Raw genomic sequence first — 16,728 nt, forward strand, 5'->3', positions numbered from 1 at the left:
TTGAATGGGGGGGGGGGGGGGGGCGGGGAAAGGTAGATACCTCAGGAAGAGCAACTGAGGAGGAACCCGCCAAACATATCAACACACAGAAGGAAGCATGCACCCACTCATGGACGAGAGGCTCATGGCTTGAGAGATGCTTTTCAAAAATTTGAGAGAAGGCAGACATCTCTATGGATGATATCCCCAACACTCAGCAACTCACACCAGAAAAAACAAACAAAGGTAGACTGATAAATAGCACTACAGGTAAGGGTCAAAATATGGATTTTTGATTTTGGGGTGAACTCTCCCTTTAACATCATCTACAGAGTAAACCTGCTGTGTGTAGTTTAATCAAGCAGCAACATCTGAGGCTGAAAAATGAAGCCAAGGGAAGTGCCAAAAACGGCAGTTCATCAAACGGCCACTTGAGGGTGGCTGCAAAACAGAACCAATCCCCACAGACCCCCATGTTCAAGTGCTCAGTTTTACAGCAGAAATAAACATGTTTACATCCTGGTACATGAAACGCTTTTGGTCTCTAAAGCTGATTTCATCAGTCATGACAACTGTATGAGGGTGACTATTCATGCAACACACCCGTTTACATTTTAATAAGGCTGAAAGTTACGCATATTTAAAGGTGGTGCTGTTTTGAGTGACAGGCTGTCTGAGTATCAGCTCCACCACAACTCCAGCATCTCAACCGAATATAGTCACCTCTGGCTCCAAACAAAACCAAGATGGCGACAGCCAAAATACCGAACATGAGGCTTCAAAATGGGAGTCCACAAAAATGGGTGGTTCCAAGCTACATCCATAATTGACCCTTTGCTAAGCCCCGCCCCTGGACACAGACTGGCCAATCATAACTCAGTATCAGGCCGGCTCAGACCAGGGTCCAACAACAACACAGCTGTGCTCCATTGACTCTAATGCAGTTGTTTCAGATTTCCTTCATTTTCAGGCTGGTTTTGTGGATTTGGAGCTAAATGTTGTGCCTGGGGCACGTCGTGTATTAATGATACTCGTTACCTGGAGAGGTTGGAAAAAGATATACATCTCTTCCCTGTTCCAAAACCAAAATCAGACCCTGAAAAGTGTAGGGTTAGCTAGCTAGCTACTGAAGATATAGCCTACTGAATGTATACACATGCTGCTTTTGCTTTTTAATGATTATAACAGTGAAACAAAGACCGACTCTGCTGTACAGGAACCAGTGAAGGGAAGCAGGGAAACTTTGCTGATATTCAACCAGCTGTGTGTCATCACAGTGTGCGCAGATGAACATTGTTTGACTTCCCCCAAGATACCTGCCCATCCGGCAGCGGAGATCCAGGTGCTGGCAGCGGCACCAGGGCGAAGCCAAACACCGTTCATCGTCACACACTGTGATGCCACACAGCTGGTTCAATATTAGCAAAGTTTCCCTTTATAGTCATTGTCTTCTGTGGCGATCACAGACTTTGAGTTTTATACTTTAAAGACCAAAGACATGCTTGGTATTTGTGTTTTTATTCACAAATACTAAAGTTATTAGGACGATTTTGATCAGACAAAAAATTTACTTTATTACATGTTTTGTTTCATAACATGATGACCTACGGAGATTTGCCCTCTACACAGTGTTTTCTGAATCCTACAAAGTCTTTTTCATTTATTTGTGTTCTGTTGGCTTAAAATTAGACAAATGATGTTAATAAATGTCTAAAGAATACTGGAATCAGCTTATGGCCAAAACAGAGAGGAGGGAAGAGTTCCTCCCCACCACTGACTGTACACATCATTTATAATTCATTCTCCCACCATACATTACTGTCATATGTCATCATCACCCTCACACTACATATATTCTTATATACTGGCTGTATTGTCTCACTGAATTGTCACTATATCTTGCGCTGTGTGTGTGAAAATAAACTTGATTTGATTTGTTAAATATCCATTTTCAGTTATTTAAAGTCAGACAAGTAAAAACCAACAAAATAAATCCCCAGATACACACAGGGGACATGACCTCTGTGTGTTGATATATTTAGTTCCTTATCACTTCTATTCTGAACGATCTGAATTTGTACTGTTCATGTATGATGGAAACAGAATAAATAAATAAATAAATAAATAAATAGGAAATAAAAACAGATAATAGATAAAATAGATAGAAAATGTCTTTGATTTCCTTTGAGTTCACTGTGTTGCATAAATGTGAGAAACCTTTACGTGTGTGGACGTGAAGACGGCTGCTGCTGTTAATGCAACTGTTGTGGATGTGACATCATGGCAGTATGAGGTCAACACACACACACACACACACACACACACACACACACACACAGAGGAACAAGTCAACACTCTGTAACTCTTCTGCAATCAGAGGCTGACTTCATCTTTCAACCAGCCTCCGTGTGTGTGTGTGTGTGTGTGTGTATGTGTTGGTCAGCATTGCGTGTTGATTGCACCTCGTTACGGCAGAAAGCAGCCGGATGGTGATGGAGAGAGTGTGTGTGTGTGTGTGTGTTATTTTGTTTTGTTTGTTTCAGTCGGAGATGGGCGAGTGTGTGTATGTGTGTGTGTGTGTGTGTAGGGTATTGCCTCAAGTTGCATTTGATGGTTGCACAGGAGAGCAATGAAACCACGGCCACACACACACACACACACACACACACACACATTTGAGTGTTAAAACAAGGATTAATATTTGATGTTTCTTCTATATTTACATTGTTTAGGTTTTTATAAACTTTAACAGTTTCTAGTCTCTCGTCGTGATGCTGAAAACTTTTTCCTGTCTAGAACATTCAGACTGTTCAAACATTCAATTTACCATTTATTTTTGGTATTAAACACAAAAATATATATATAACAGCAGATCATTTAGACGTCACAGTATCAGCATGCAGCTCTAACATGAAGAGAAAAAACTCACCCAATCACAGTGTCCTCCTGTGAATCACTAATGTTACAACAAAATAGAGATGTTCATCATTTATGTCGTGTTTTTAACTCAGTTGTTCAGTTCAGTTGTCCTCTTATCTGGAAGCTTTTTCAAAACCACCAAGAGTCAGGGTACAAGTGGACCAGTCAGACAACCATTCACAGTTAGGGACTGTTCTATATTTATCAGTGCTAATCTGTGTTTTTTTTTCTTCTTTTTAAGCTACAAATATTTTTCCTTGAGCTCCTTGAATGATTGAAAATTCATGACCCTCCCACCCCAAATAAATTAGTTATTAGATTTTTAAAACTTACCCTTTAATGTTTGAAACTTAAAAGCTGAAGATGAAATCCTGGAGTTGAAGAAAGCCTCAGTTTTTCACTTTTGGTTATGTTTCTTTTTCTGATGGAAGCTTTTGTCGCACATGATGTGTTCAAGAACTGTTGGAAATTTGAAAATGCCAATGATAATTTATGTTTTTAGTTTAGTTTAGTTTCTGGCTCTGATGAATTGTGTAATTTTTTTCAAGAAAACATGCCTTCTGAACCCAAGTGGGTTGGAAGACATGTTTTCTTTAAAAGTAAGCAGTAAAATAAACACAAAATACAACCATTCAATGTTGTATGCCCCTCCCCTAAGCCAAAATAAAAAATATGTCCCTCCTCAGTGTTCAAAAAATTATTCGACATGCCTCCTCCCCTTTTTGCACCACCACCTCCCCCCTAATAAGTAGTGAACAGTCCCTTACACACAATCAGTAGGGCTTTTCCATCTGCACTTTTGGCCACACAGAGTCAAACTCTGTGGTGTTTATTTGCTTTTCCATTACCAGTTTAAAGGTGCCACGTCACATCTGAGATGGACCATCTCTGGAGTCACCAAAGTGCAACCATCCGCCTCCAAGCAGGTTGCAATAGAAAATAAATAAATACATAAAAAGAGTGATTCATATGTCATATGCATGCATGGAATTTAATTCACTGTGTGATTCAAAGGCTCCCAGCAGCTACCGGCAAATTTTAAGGTGTAATGTTTCATTGCATGTCACTCAATGCACAAGTTGAGGTCATGAATCAGTCAACACACCTTAAATGTCAACATGACAACACTGAGCATTCTGTTTGTTTTCACCGACCGTCTTTCATGACATATGCTTTAATGATGACTGGATCTTCAAGCATCTATGAAAGGGTGCATGAGTTTGAACCGGATTATGTGAACTGTGGCTATTCTGCTTCCTCAGTTGGAGTAAAAATCATGGCAGAGCCTTGTTATGGTGCACTTTAGCTTTAAAAAATAAATAAATTAATTAAAAAAAACCTAAAAAAAACCCCCAAAAACCCTGAGATAACAGTGCACCAGAGTTGTTGACCACAATAGCACCAGTGGGGTAGACAGAAAAACATTCCACTGGTTAACATGCACAAGTGCATCATCAGTTATAGGCACACATCCAAGCAGATAGCCCTGCTGTATGGAGTCACAAATCCCTGCTGCGCTGGGCTGACACACTGAGTGAAGCTAGGCCAGCACATGAGTATGAAAAGGGCTATTATGGTCCCAGTTAAAGGGAAACTCATGCTAACTTTGCACTCATTGTTACCTGGAGGTAAAAGCAGGCATGACTGTCCCACATTTTGTGTGTTTACTTGTGGTCAGACTCAAAGACGAGTGTTTGAAATGAATAAAAACGTTACATGTTTATGTGGAAAGCTATTGGAGGCTTGTGCAGCTTGCACTGATAGATGTGCTGCTTAGAGTCCTTGTTTCCCTATGCTATGCATATTCTCTGTTTGCAAACTCAAACCTCACTACATCAATAAACTTATAAATATAACCAAAATAAAGAAAATATGTCCAAAGTTACATGTTATTGTACATATTGTTGTTTTTTCAAACTGTCATGTCCATGTTGCTGTGAAATTTTGGGTAATTTTCCAGTCTGCACCCGAACAGAAAGTCATCTCTGGTATGTACAGATCTCGACACACTCAGACTTCCTGTAAACGCGTCTGTTAAGTCTGTGAATGCAGCAAATACTGGACGTTTGATTCAGACTACTGACTGGTGAGTCAGATTTTTCTGAATGCTGTGAATACCAAACAAATATGGACGCCTCACATCAGCCAAAGAACATTGTTCAATGTTATTACTCACAGATTAAAGGGATATTTTAAAATGTCAATACCAACCAACTCTTAAATCATGAAATGAACACTTGCAAGAAGTTGACATGGAAATCTTTCCCATCTCTTCCATCTGTCTCACAGGATTTGAGCTCCGGTTGTTCACTAAGCTTGGTTCAATAAACCCTCTCCAGAGATTTACTCAATCAGACTCGTGCTGCTGATAGGATGAGTGTTTCATTTTGGTAAATAAGGGACAGATTTGAAGGTCACCTGGGGGGAAGAACATGGTGTCTAATTAGCTGCTGATGCAACTCACCTGGGGAGATGCTGATGAAGATGATGAGCTGTGCTGAGATGACCCCAAGAGGTTCATTTGTTTCATTCATAAATCCTCAGCTGCATCAACAAGACAGCAGGGTGTGAGTACGGCATGTAGGTGAGTCCAGTCCTGCAGCGGCAGGAGAGTCACACCTGTGTATGCAAGACAGAGACATAGATCATACTCACAAGAAGAAAACAGGAACATCATCATGTTCACCTGCAGCAGACAGATCTCCTTAGGTACATACATTAGTTAGTTATTCATTGATTCATTCATTCAGTCATTCGCATTCATTCGTGGGGCTGGAGCCTATCCCAGCTGACATTGGGTGAGAGGCAGACTACACCCTGGACAGGTCACCAGACTATCACAGGGCTGACACATAGAGACAGACAACCATTCACACTCACATACGGACTATTTAGAGTCACCAATTAACCTGCATGTCTCTGGACTCCACCCTGGGTTCAAACAAGCCTCTGACTTGCACACCTCTTGCTGTGAGTTGATAATGCTAACCACTGCATCACCGTACCGCCCACAGTAGTTGTGTACAGTAATATTACATCAGCAGTGGTGGAATATAACTAAGTACTTTTACACAAGGACTGCACTAAAGTACAAATGTGAGCTACTTATACTTTAGTTCTTTAATCTCATGCCAATTTCTACCTGTACTCCACTACAATTCAGAGGGGAATGTTGCATTTTTTTTTTACTTCACTACAATTGTTTGATAACTTTAGTCACTAGTTTCCTTACAAATAAAGATTTTTACACACGCACACAAAATATATATGAAAAACTAAAAGTTCTGCCAAAGGGATCCGTTGATTGATTAGAAAATGACTTGGCAACTTTTTTTGATCTCACTACCAGAGATCGTGGAGGCAGTGTAGCATAGTTCAAGCAAAATATGAGCATAGGAGATGATAAAGACATTTAAATAATGGCAGAACAGCATTGGTAATAAAGTGAGAAGAATTCTCGGTCTATATGTTGGGATGTATTTAACAGCCCCAAAGATCACCGCCAATACGAACTCCTTCATCGTCACCCTGATTGTCGTTGTGTGAAACTTTTGACTCCGCCCCCTAGTGGCAACTATTGTCTGATGTTTACAGTATTTGAAATGGACGTATCTATTTTCATACATACAGTAAAGGGAGTATAACTGAGCCTTAAATCCCCACGGACCCCTCATGTTTAAATGCCCAACTTTACAGCAGAAATAAAGTGTTCACAGCCTGGTATAAAACTGTTTTGGTCTGTGTAGCTGATTTCATCATCTGCTGACCACAGAGACTTACTTCTTCTTATTTTGCTGCCTTTTAAAAACATACAACTGATGATAAAATCAAAACCTAAATAAGTTTAATGAGGAATTCAACAGAATCCTTTCTAATCCTCCACAACATCACCACACACACTGCTGTTATGGCTGTAACGTCATTAATAACATTGTTATCATGATCATCATTATTATTATTTTGAGATTTAGGACCCTACAATAAATTTCAGTTCTTTCTTTAACAGACACAGGGAGGAGGTCAAAGGTCAGAGCTCCCCATCATGCACACACACAAACTTGCACACACACACATAGTCATGTCACAGTGGATGGAGTCGTCATGCCAACAGCAGACATTACTGCTGGTTTCATCACAGAGACAATCCCAGGCCAGCCTCACTGCATGTGTGTGTGTTTATAGAGATACCCCCCCCCATCACACACACACACACACACACACACACACACACACACACACACACACACACACACACACAAAGTATTTAAGTGTCTTCTTGTCTTATCTCAGTTTTGCATCATCCCTGGTGACCTCTGTGTGTGTGTGTGTGTGTGTGTGCATGTGTGTGTTGGGGAGGAGAATGAAATGAAGAGGCTGAGACAAAATCAGGTTTCATGACATGAGAGCGCCAAAAAAGATCAGTCACAACTGTAATAACCGATAATTATATTTTAAAAAGTCTTCAGCTGTGCACAAACCTGTAAACGTGTCAGACTGAAATTATTCAGAAAAATATTATCTATATATAAATCAAACAACAGTAAAAGTCTACAGCACTGCGATGCTTTGAGCTAAATGCTAACATCAGCACACTAACATGCTAACAGTAAGAATGCTATGTATGCGGTAAGGCAGCAAAGCACAGAATGAATCTTGCAGTGGCCTATGAGACTGGACGTCAGCATTTATTTACTGAATCTGTTTCCATTGCACATATACCTTTCATCAATACACCAACTTTTTCCCCAAGCATATTATTTTTGCAATAGTTCGATATCTTTTTGAATTTTTGGTGTTTACACAGGTTTTAATGTGCAAATTGAAAATGTGCATAAAAAGAGGTGGATGGAAATGCACCTTATGGGGCACTGCATCTTGTCCAGTTAGGACAACTTAATCATCACCCATAAGGGCATCCAAGATCTGCTCTTTTCAGTTTACTTCCTGAAAGTAAGTCACAGGTTTTGTGTAGAGTTCACATTTAGTGACACTTAGACACACAGTAAAATTTTAAAAAACTATCTTGTTAGTGCTAACCTTTGAGGGACCAGACAGAAGCAAAGAATCCATCTTCTTCATTTCCTCTGTCTCAAGTGGAGTTTTATTTTTCATTCTGCAGGATGCTCTGCATGTTATCTTCCTTTAAGTGACAAACATAGAGGAGAATATTTAACAACAGCTGTTGAACCAGCTGTGTGTTGATCTTTGAGAGTGACACTCACCTGATGTAGACAACTAAGTCCTCATCTTGTCCTGAGTCTCTCTGTTGGACAGAAGGTTAAGCCTCATGTAAATCTGCCAACAGGTGGGAGTTCTGTCACCAAAGTGTTTCTGACTCAAGTGTTTGCTACATCTTGCCTCAGCTGACACAACGCAGGGTCACCGATTTAATCATCATCTGTCACATGTTTTAACTCTTCACCTCACATCATGCAGAGATCAAAGTGATTGTGAACTGATCCCTGGTCAGTGGATGTACTTGAAGTTTATCTTCTCCCTACAGCGAGAAATACGAAAATGGTAATGACACTAAGGAAACACAAACCTGAACCACAGAGACTTGTATCGGAAGGCTGATCTCTGATCGCTGATCTCTACACAATCCAAATTTGGGTTTAATTCAATAATAATTATTTAAAAACAATTTCATAAGTTAGATTAACTGGTGACTCTAAATTGTCCGTAGGTGTGAATGTGAGTGTGAATGGTTGTCTGTCTCTATGTGTCAACCCTGTGATAGTCTGGTGACCTGTCCAGGGTGTATGAATGAATGAATGAATGAATGAATGCAGAATAATATAGCAAATTAGTGTAATTTACAGTAACTGTGTTATGTTTGGTTTTTGAGTATAAATTAAACTGTTCTTAAAATAGCACATAAACATGATGGAAAATTGGTCTGTAAATATATATTAACTAGAATTACCACCTCACGGATGTATGACTGCATGCCCCACTCAAGTTGCAGTTACAATTTACATCCATGTCTGTGAAAACATGGATGCTTCACACACATCTTCACCCGATGCAGCACAGCTTCATGGTGGGCACCCAAAGATTAGTGTCACCAATTCAGTATCTGACCAAATGTCAAAAGAATTATGATGCTGAGTAATGGCCAGAAAAGTGTTTTATGCAGATGTTATGATGTCACAGTGAAGTTGACCTTTGACTTTTTGGATATAAAATGTCATCAATTCATCATAACATCCTATCTGATATTTGTGTGAAATTCTGTCGTAATAAGTGTATGAATTTGTGAGCTATGGCAAAAAGACATATTTTTTAAGGTCACATTGAGCTTGGCATTTGACCTTCGACCACCAAATTCTAATCCGATTATTTGTCCAAGTGGATGCTTGTGCCAAATTTGAGGAAACTAACTTCAGGACTTAAGACATTGTGTTCATAAGAATGAGGTGGACTTTGACCTTTGATCACCAAAATCTAATCAGTTCATCATCCCTCACAGTCTTCTTGTGGTGTCACGTTCACGAGAATGGGATGGATGAGTGGACATATGACAACCTGAAAACACGGCTATCGCCGACACGGAGGCATAAAAACTGTATTACTGCTCTTACAGGTGAGACAAAGAGGTGAGCACAGTTTGGAAGTACAGCTATTTGTTCACAAGCAGTCTAATGTTAGCTTGGCTTCTTAAATTACTCAACACAATCTTGATTTTTTAAATTTGTTAGCTGTTTAAATCTGCACTTAACACAGACCACCGAGTGCACTGGATCAGTACACTGGAGGATACAGTGGCGTTTAACCACCGCGGAGCTTAAACTGTCGTTTAGAGTTCCCACTATTCACCATGTTCAAGATGCCCTGAAGCTAAACAGAGAGAGAGAGAGGGAGAGAGAGGCCACCAGAACAGAGCTGAGAGACCAGACACACACACACACACACACACACACACACACAGCAACAGCAACAGCAGCAGCCTGACTCTTGCGTAGATCAAAACTTAAGCATCACAGCAGCACAGGTGTCGCACAGGTGATAATCCTGAGAACGAGGACAGTGTGTGTGTGTGTGTGTGTGTAATGAAAGAGTGTGTGTGTTGTTCCCAGTATGTGTGTGTTCTTGTGGCAGGCCGTAGTTGAGTCAGACACTTGGCCTCTGATTTCATCACGTCGGTTATGAAAGAGACAGTAAAGTTTAACACACACACACGCAGCACAAACACACATATACACGCAGTAACACACACACACACACATTCACACACAGACAGACACACAATGTTCTTCCTCCTCTGTTTCTTCAATATTTCATCATGTGGCGTAAAAACACACTAACCATGTGGAGATAACCTGCTGTGTGTGTGAGTGCGTGTGTGTATGTAACCAGGTCAGTCAGGGCTCTCTACCTGTCGCTTGGAATCTGTCCAATCAGAGCAGAGCTGACTTCACATGTACTCATGGGTCAACGCACACACAAACAGGAAATCTACATAATGAAGCTGTGACCTCATTTCCTGTAGAGCAGCAGGTGTCTGTGTCAGCTTCCTGCTTGGATTAATCAACATGTCTCACATGTCCCTGACGTCCACGTGAAGTTATTCAGTCATTCACACTGACTAACATTACTACACTGTAAGAAATACACAGTATTGTCCTGTGTAAAAAATACTTCTAAAACTAAAGATGATTTAAGGCTTTAAAGGGACAGTTCACACAAAAATCTAAAATACAAAATTTCCTCTTACCTGTGGTGCTGTTTAGCAAACTAGATCGTTTTGGTGTGAGTTGCCGAGCGCTGGAAATAACGGCGGTAGAGAGAAAAAAAATTAGAGAAACTCAACAGCAATGTCTCTTTCCAGAAATTATGACTCCGCTACTCAAGATAATCCGCAGACCTCGTTGCGAGCAGTTTCATGTAGGAACTATTTTCTGTCTATCAAACTACTCCCGTCACCCTCATCACCACACAGAACAAGCCTCAAGGAACAGCTCCGGGTTTTGAGGCGGATATGTTATTCTGTAGTGATTGGTCAGGGAGAATCGAATCCCCCTCCCAGATGGAAATCGGTTAGAGGGGAAGCAATGTCAGACTGAGGATGAAAATGAGTGTAATGAGTTGCCAGTTCTGCCTGATGTCAGGCAACCAACACCCAGCAACTCGCAACAAAACAATCTACTTTGATAAATAGTAAGATAACAGGTAAGAGGAAAATATGTAATTTTGATTTTGGGGTGAACTGTACATCATTAACATCCTGAAAATTCACCTAAATTCATCTAGAACACCTCTCCAAGGCATACCCAAAGTAAACTGAGAGCTGTGCTTGTTCCAATTTTGTAACAGGTACGTGCATGGTCTCATTTGAAAGGTGACACTCAAAACATGTTTTTCCCCCAACAGTCGGAGTCACTGGCTACGGTTACATGATGGCTTCTCATTCAGAATGAAATAAATCTGAATGAAATCATTCGGAATTAAAGTCTTTCCAGGTAGTTTACATGAGAAATATTCATTCCGAATGAGGGTTTACACGGGAGATCAGTTTAATCGCCTGTATTCGGGTCTGCGCAAGGTTTGGGGCAGGGAAGGTTTCTGATTGGATAGGGGGCGCGGCGGATGTTACGTGTTTACGTTTACCAGAAGAAAACACTGTAGTCCTCGTTCAGGATAACAAGATGCTTGACGACGCCATTATTAGTGCCTTTTTCGGGCTTGTTTTGCTTATATTCTTGAAGCAGCAATACGACAGCAACCTTGTTCTGCTAATGCTTCATCTGTTGTGGAGGAGAAGGGAGGTAGAAGGTCGAAGAAGGGAGGTAGAAGGTCGAAGAAGGGAGGTAGAAGACCGTGCTGTGGCGATTGGAAACCGGTGTGTGCAACGAGTCTGACTGCTCTATCTTAGCCCGTTGCTATGCGCGCTATATTGTATAAGTCATCGCGCCAGAAGGGCAAGGAAACGAGCATGCGCAGAAAGACCGGTATGAACTTAAAGAGGAATGAGTGTATACAAGTGCGAGAAATTCTTTCATTCGGAATTAGAAACGGAATATTCCGGCCCGTTACATCGGTTTGAATTTTCAATCGCATTGGCCATTTTCATTCCGAATTAGGTGTTTACAAGATCACTTTTAATAGGAATGAACTTTCATTCTGAATGAAAAGGGAATTAAACTGTCCATGTAAACGAACACACTTAAATAAAGAGTTTTTTTAATCCTTACCTGAATATTGTCTTGAAAAGATGTTGCAGAGGACTAGGACTGGGGAGGTATTACCTGGAAAACACAATAAGACCACATCATGAAGCCTCACCTAGTCAGAATTCAAAGAGGATGCAACAATATCACAGAAAAAAAAACCATTTTCTACATGTTTTTCTGAGGTTTTGTCTAAACATTTAAAAAAAGAAGGTAAAACAATGTACTGAATGTATGAAAAACTTAACGCAAATATAAATGTGTATTAAGAGAGCTTAGAGTATATAAAAATGCTTCTAGAAAACCTAAATTGATAAGACTGTTTTTCCCTTAATGTTCAGACCAAAGATTCGCTACGAGATGAGTTGAAACAGGCAACTACTTGCAATGCACCGTTCTGCAAGATTTTAAAAACCTGACGGTTCACACTAATGCAACTAGATGAGATGGTGTATCATCTCTATGCAACAACTCTCTGTTCTTACATTCCAATTTCCGGCTTCTTAAAATATGAATGAGGATAGTGATAGTGAGATACTGGCTACAGCTTCATCCGTAGTAGTGATGAAACAGCAAAAACAGAAACAAAACGAGCATCAGATGGACTGTATTCATAACAAATACACCACAATAATATAAAACAACAGCGGCACTTAATCAGTTAATGAGAATGTAAGCTCCTCAAGCTCAGACTTGCCAGTTCACACTGCTGCAACTTTTCTCTGTAATGTTCTACAACAGTTTTGTCTTGTGGCGAATCTTTGGTCTGAAGTGGGCTTAAGGTCTTGAAATCTGTGGTGCCTATAAGTAGTTCAAAAGTGCACTCGAGGTCAGTAGTGTCATAAACTACTAAACTCATAAGCCTCGGAAAATTGGGCCAATTGTCGACTCTTTAAATACCTTTAACCTGCAGGAAATATTACTGACATATGTTCTTTCAGCTCAGGCCTTGGTCGGCTATTGAGGCCGTAGCAACAATATTGGAACTGGCTGAAGTTAGGTGTCAGTGGAAATGTCACGAGTTTGCCTCCATTTGAGACCACAGCTGGTCGGATGTTTACATGCAGCGCAGAGAAATTATGGATATTATGTGAAGAAATATGAAGGTCTGAAAAATCCAGTGGCAGTTTGTTGATATCTATGGATGTAACAATGTGTTTAGATTAAATGTTTCCCTGGATTCAGATCCTCCTAACTACTGCCAGTGTGAGAGAAATGAACTGATAGCTGTATAAGCAGAATTTCTGTCTGGAGAATATTGATCTGTGGATTATAATAGTGCTTCATAGGAGAGTAATAGTTGTTTATTTATTTGGTTTTTGTCTGATAGAGGTGTTTATTGAACCTGCTGTGGTGGTTGTATCATGAAATGGTCAGCATTAATGGCACTGCAAGGAGCGTAACTTTTGAACGATATGTCATACGAGTAAACCACCTTAACCACAACAAATACAGCTGTTGTTTTACATATTATAATCATCAAAAATCACCCTCTGAGGGCCTGTTGATGGACCGTTGGATTTTGAACAATTTTAATCAAGAGGCGACTAAGTTATGTGTTGGTTTGCAGATGTGTAAAGTAACTAAGGACCAATGGTGGAGAAAGTACTCAGAATACTACAGCGAAGATACTCTGTTACAAGTAAAAGTCCGAACTTTACTTGAGTAAAAATACAAAATTATCAGCATTAAAATATACTTAAGGTACCAAAAGTAAAAAAACCTCATCATGCAGATTTACATTATATTACTGGATTATAATTATTGATGTATTAATGTGTTCATTGCTTTAATCTTGCGGCTGGAGCTCATTTTACTGACTTTATATACTGACAGGTATAGCTAGCATTTTTGCACCCCCGGTTCCCTCATCTCACCGTAAGTGCAGTTTTTAAATGTTTTTTTTCACAGACACCTGAAATAGGATCTGTGGTTCACACAAGCTTCGGAGACTTTCACATTTTGTTCCAAATATAAAATACGTCAGTAAATGCCCCACTCAAGAATTTTAAAGCTTCTGTGTCTTAAAAAAGGCAGTTGCTAACAAGTGGCTAAATGAGACAACAGAACATCGTCACACTGAACACTGTAGTTCATTTACAGCCTAATGTTAGCTTTTTACTTCTGGTGATTGCATTTGAGCTTAAAGAATCATGAAAGTGGTGTTTATTGGTTAAGGTTATCTTGCTGAACAAAACTTATAAGTATCATAAATGTTTGTTTGCCACAGAGATTATTTTCTGCAATAATCCAAAATCCAGTGGTAAAATCCCAAAGACTTTTTGACAAGGGAACCAGTGCAATGCGAACTTCTGTGTCGGCCTACAGAAAAACAATCCCTGGAGCACTTTATAAATTATACATCACAATCTATTAGCTGATTCATATTTTGTATCAATGACCTGAAAGTGTAAAGTCGCTAAAGCTGTAAAATCATTGTCGTGAAGTAAAAAGTACGACATTTCCCTCTGAGGTTTAGTGAAGTAGAAGGTAGTAGAAAATAGGAATTACTCAAGTAACAGTTCCTATAAAATGTACTTGAGTACAGTATTTGACTTAATGCACTTCTCACCACTGCTAAGTACATTAACTCAAACACTCTACTTAAGATCAGTTTTGAATGATCTGAGTAGTTCTTCCACCTCTGTAGGTTTGTTCTCAGTACGACAGCTGTGAGTTAAGTTGTAGGTACCATGCTGAGATATTTCAGTCTGAGTTAACAGATAATAAGGTCACTCACCTGAGTGTGTAGATCAGTGAGGAGAGACAGAGACACGTGAGGCAGGTGATCCTGGGTGAGACAGATGAGGTGAAGCTCAGTTTACGAGGTGAAACGTGCCACACGTCTGAATGTGGAACAAACTCACAGACTGAACACAGATTAAGGTCAGAGGTCAAAGGTCAGCAGGTGGCTGCAGCTTTACAGGTCACGTTTACAAACAAACAAGACCGTGATTAACGTCAGAGGAAAACCTCTATCGACTGTATTATACCAATGTTACTGTCAGAGGAAAACCTTCTGGGTAACAAATGAGCTACTCAAGGTAAATTTAGTTGTGTTTCACCTTTCATCCACAAAAACAATTCTAAATGCAAAGTACATGTAACAAACAAAATTCCGTCGGTGTCAAACATACAGCCCGTGGGCCAGAGCCGGCCCTTACAGGGTCCAATCCAGCCCACTGGATGACCAGACTAAGAGGTTCCAGGTTTCAGGAGCAAGTTAAACACTGCGTACTTCATGTGAAATTCTGCTTCAGAGGCTTTTTCCACCCTGACTAGGATACAGTTCTCCGATATATGAGCGAATACCTACTGTGACCATGTTTAAAGATACTGAACGTTGTGCAAAATATTGTCAGTCAGCAGCTTCAGTTCAAAATAATCAGGAAATGTGTGGGTAGTGCATGTGTAATGACAGTGAGAAGTAGACTGACTGAATGTGGAAAAACTGAGACATATTGTTGAAACTGCACTTATTTTTCTTAAGCTATCTCAGGCTGTTCATCTGTTTTGTAAAAGGATGAACCTCGACAGAATGTATTTGTAATTCTTTACACTGAAAAATACTGGTTATTGTGCGATCGTTTTATTGGTCCGACCCATGTGAGATCAAACTGGGCCGTACGTGGCCCATGAACTAATATGAGTTTTACACCCCTGCTCTACACCAAGTTCGTGATTCGGGCTTTGAAACTTGTCCAGTGTGTCACTGCAAAATGCAATAATCCTCCGAATATAAACAAGCAGCTGTTGTGTAAAATTAAATCTCTGACTCACCACCGTGCCGTGTCTGATATTTTTAACATATATCCTTGCTCCCATAAAAGAAAGGTACACTCGCTTTGTCAGACAGTTGTCTCTGTTTAACTAAACTTGCCACCAGATCAATATTTGTTTATAATATAGTGTCATATAGGAACTTTTTTTGGTCATTGAAAATGTTTCCCCTGCAAATAATGTCTTTGGAAATACAAAAACTGAGAACTACAACCTGTCTCATGTTATATGACTATAGACAGTGGTGTAATTTCTTATTCTTATAACAAGGAAGCTGTCAGAATATAAAATGTGTGTTGTAAGCAGAAACTCTATCTTTACACCCAGACTCTGTTTACATGTGTTGCATTGCCAGTGACGTAAGTTCCCATCAGAAGTGGAGACTAAGTATATTTATTCAAGTACTGTAGGCTATTTAAGTACAGTTTAGATGTAAGTGCACTTTACTTAAGTGCTTGCATTTACTGCTTCTTTACACACCTCAGAGGGAAACATTTCATCTTTTACTCCCTTACATTTACTTAATAACTTCAGCTACCTTGCGCATTCAGATGAATATGAACAAATGAATTATGATGCAATATTACAAAGTAGATTAAAATAAAAGATTATTGACCCACAGCTTCCCAGCAACAACTTAAGTAGTTAAATTAGCTCCACTTTTGCCAGCTTATACACTAATCTAAAACGTGTCATTCTGCATAATAAGTACTTTTTACCTTTGGTTCTATGAGTACATTTCTGTTAATACACTTGTACAGCCACCTTAGTAAAAGCTGTGAGTGCTTCCTCCGCCTCAGGCTGTCGTTATGTTCAATAAAGAAACATAATGCAACAGCTCTGCTGAGTCTCGTGTCTGCTTTCTGACGACTGATCCGCT

General features: G+C 39.8%; 1 long non-coding RNA gene across 1 annotated transcript; it reads right to left on the bottom strand.

The window, feature by feature from the left end:
- Window positions 1-12,114: 12,114 nt before the first annotated feature.
- LOC125886283 (uncharacterized) lies at window positions 12,115-16,709 on the bottom strand. Its single transcript, XR_007449020.1, has 3 exons — window positions 16,568-16,709; window positions 14,809-14,859; window positions 12,115-12,146 (listed from the first exon to the last, which is right to left on the bottom strand). It is a non-coding gene; the product is annotated as an uncharacterized LOC125886283 (long non-coding RNA).
- Between the last annotated feature and the right edge of the window lie 19 nt (window positions 16,710-16,728).

This window comes from Epinephelus fuscoguttatus, linkage group LG1 (assembly GCF_011397635.1).
Source record: "Epinephelus fuscoguttatus linkage group LG1, E.fuscoguttatus.final_Chr_v1".
Taxonomy (NCBI): Eukaryota; Metazoa; Chordata; class Actinopteri; order Perciformes; family Serranidae; genus Epinephelus; species Epinephelus fuscoguttatus.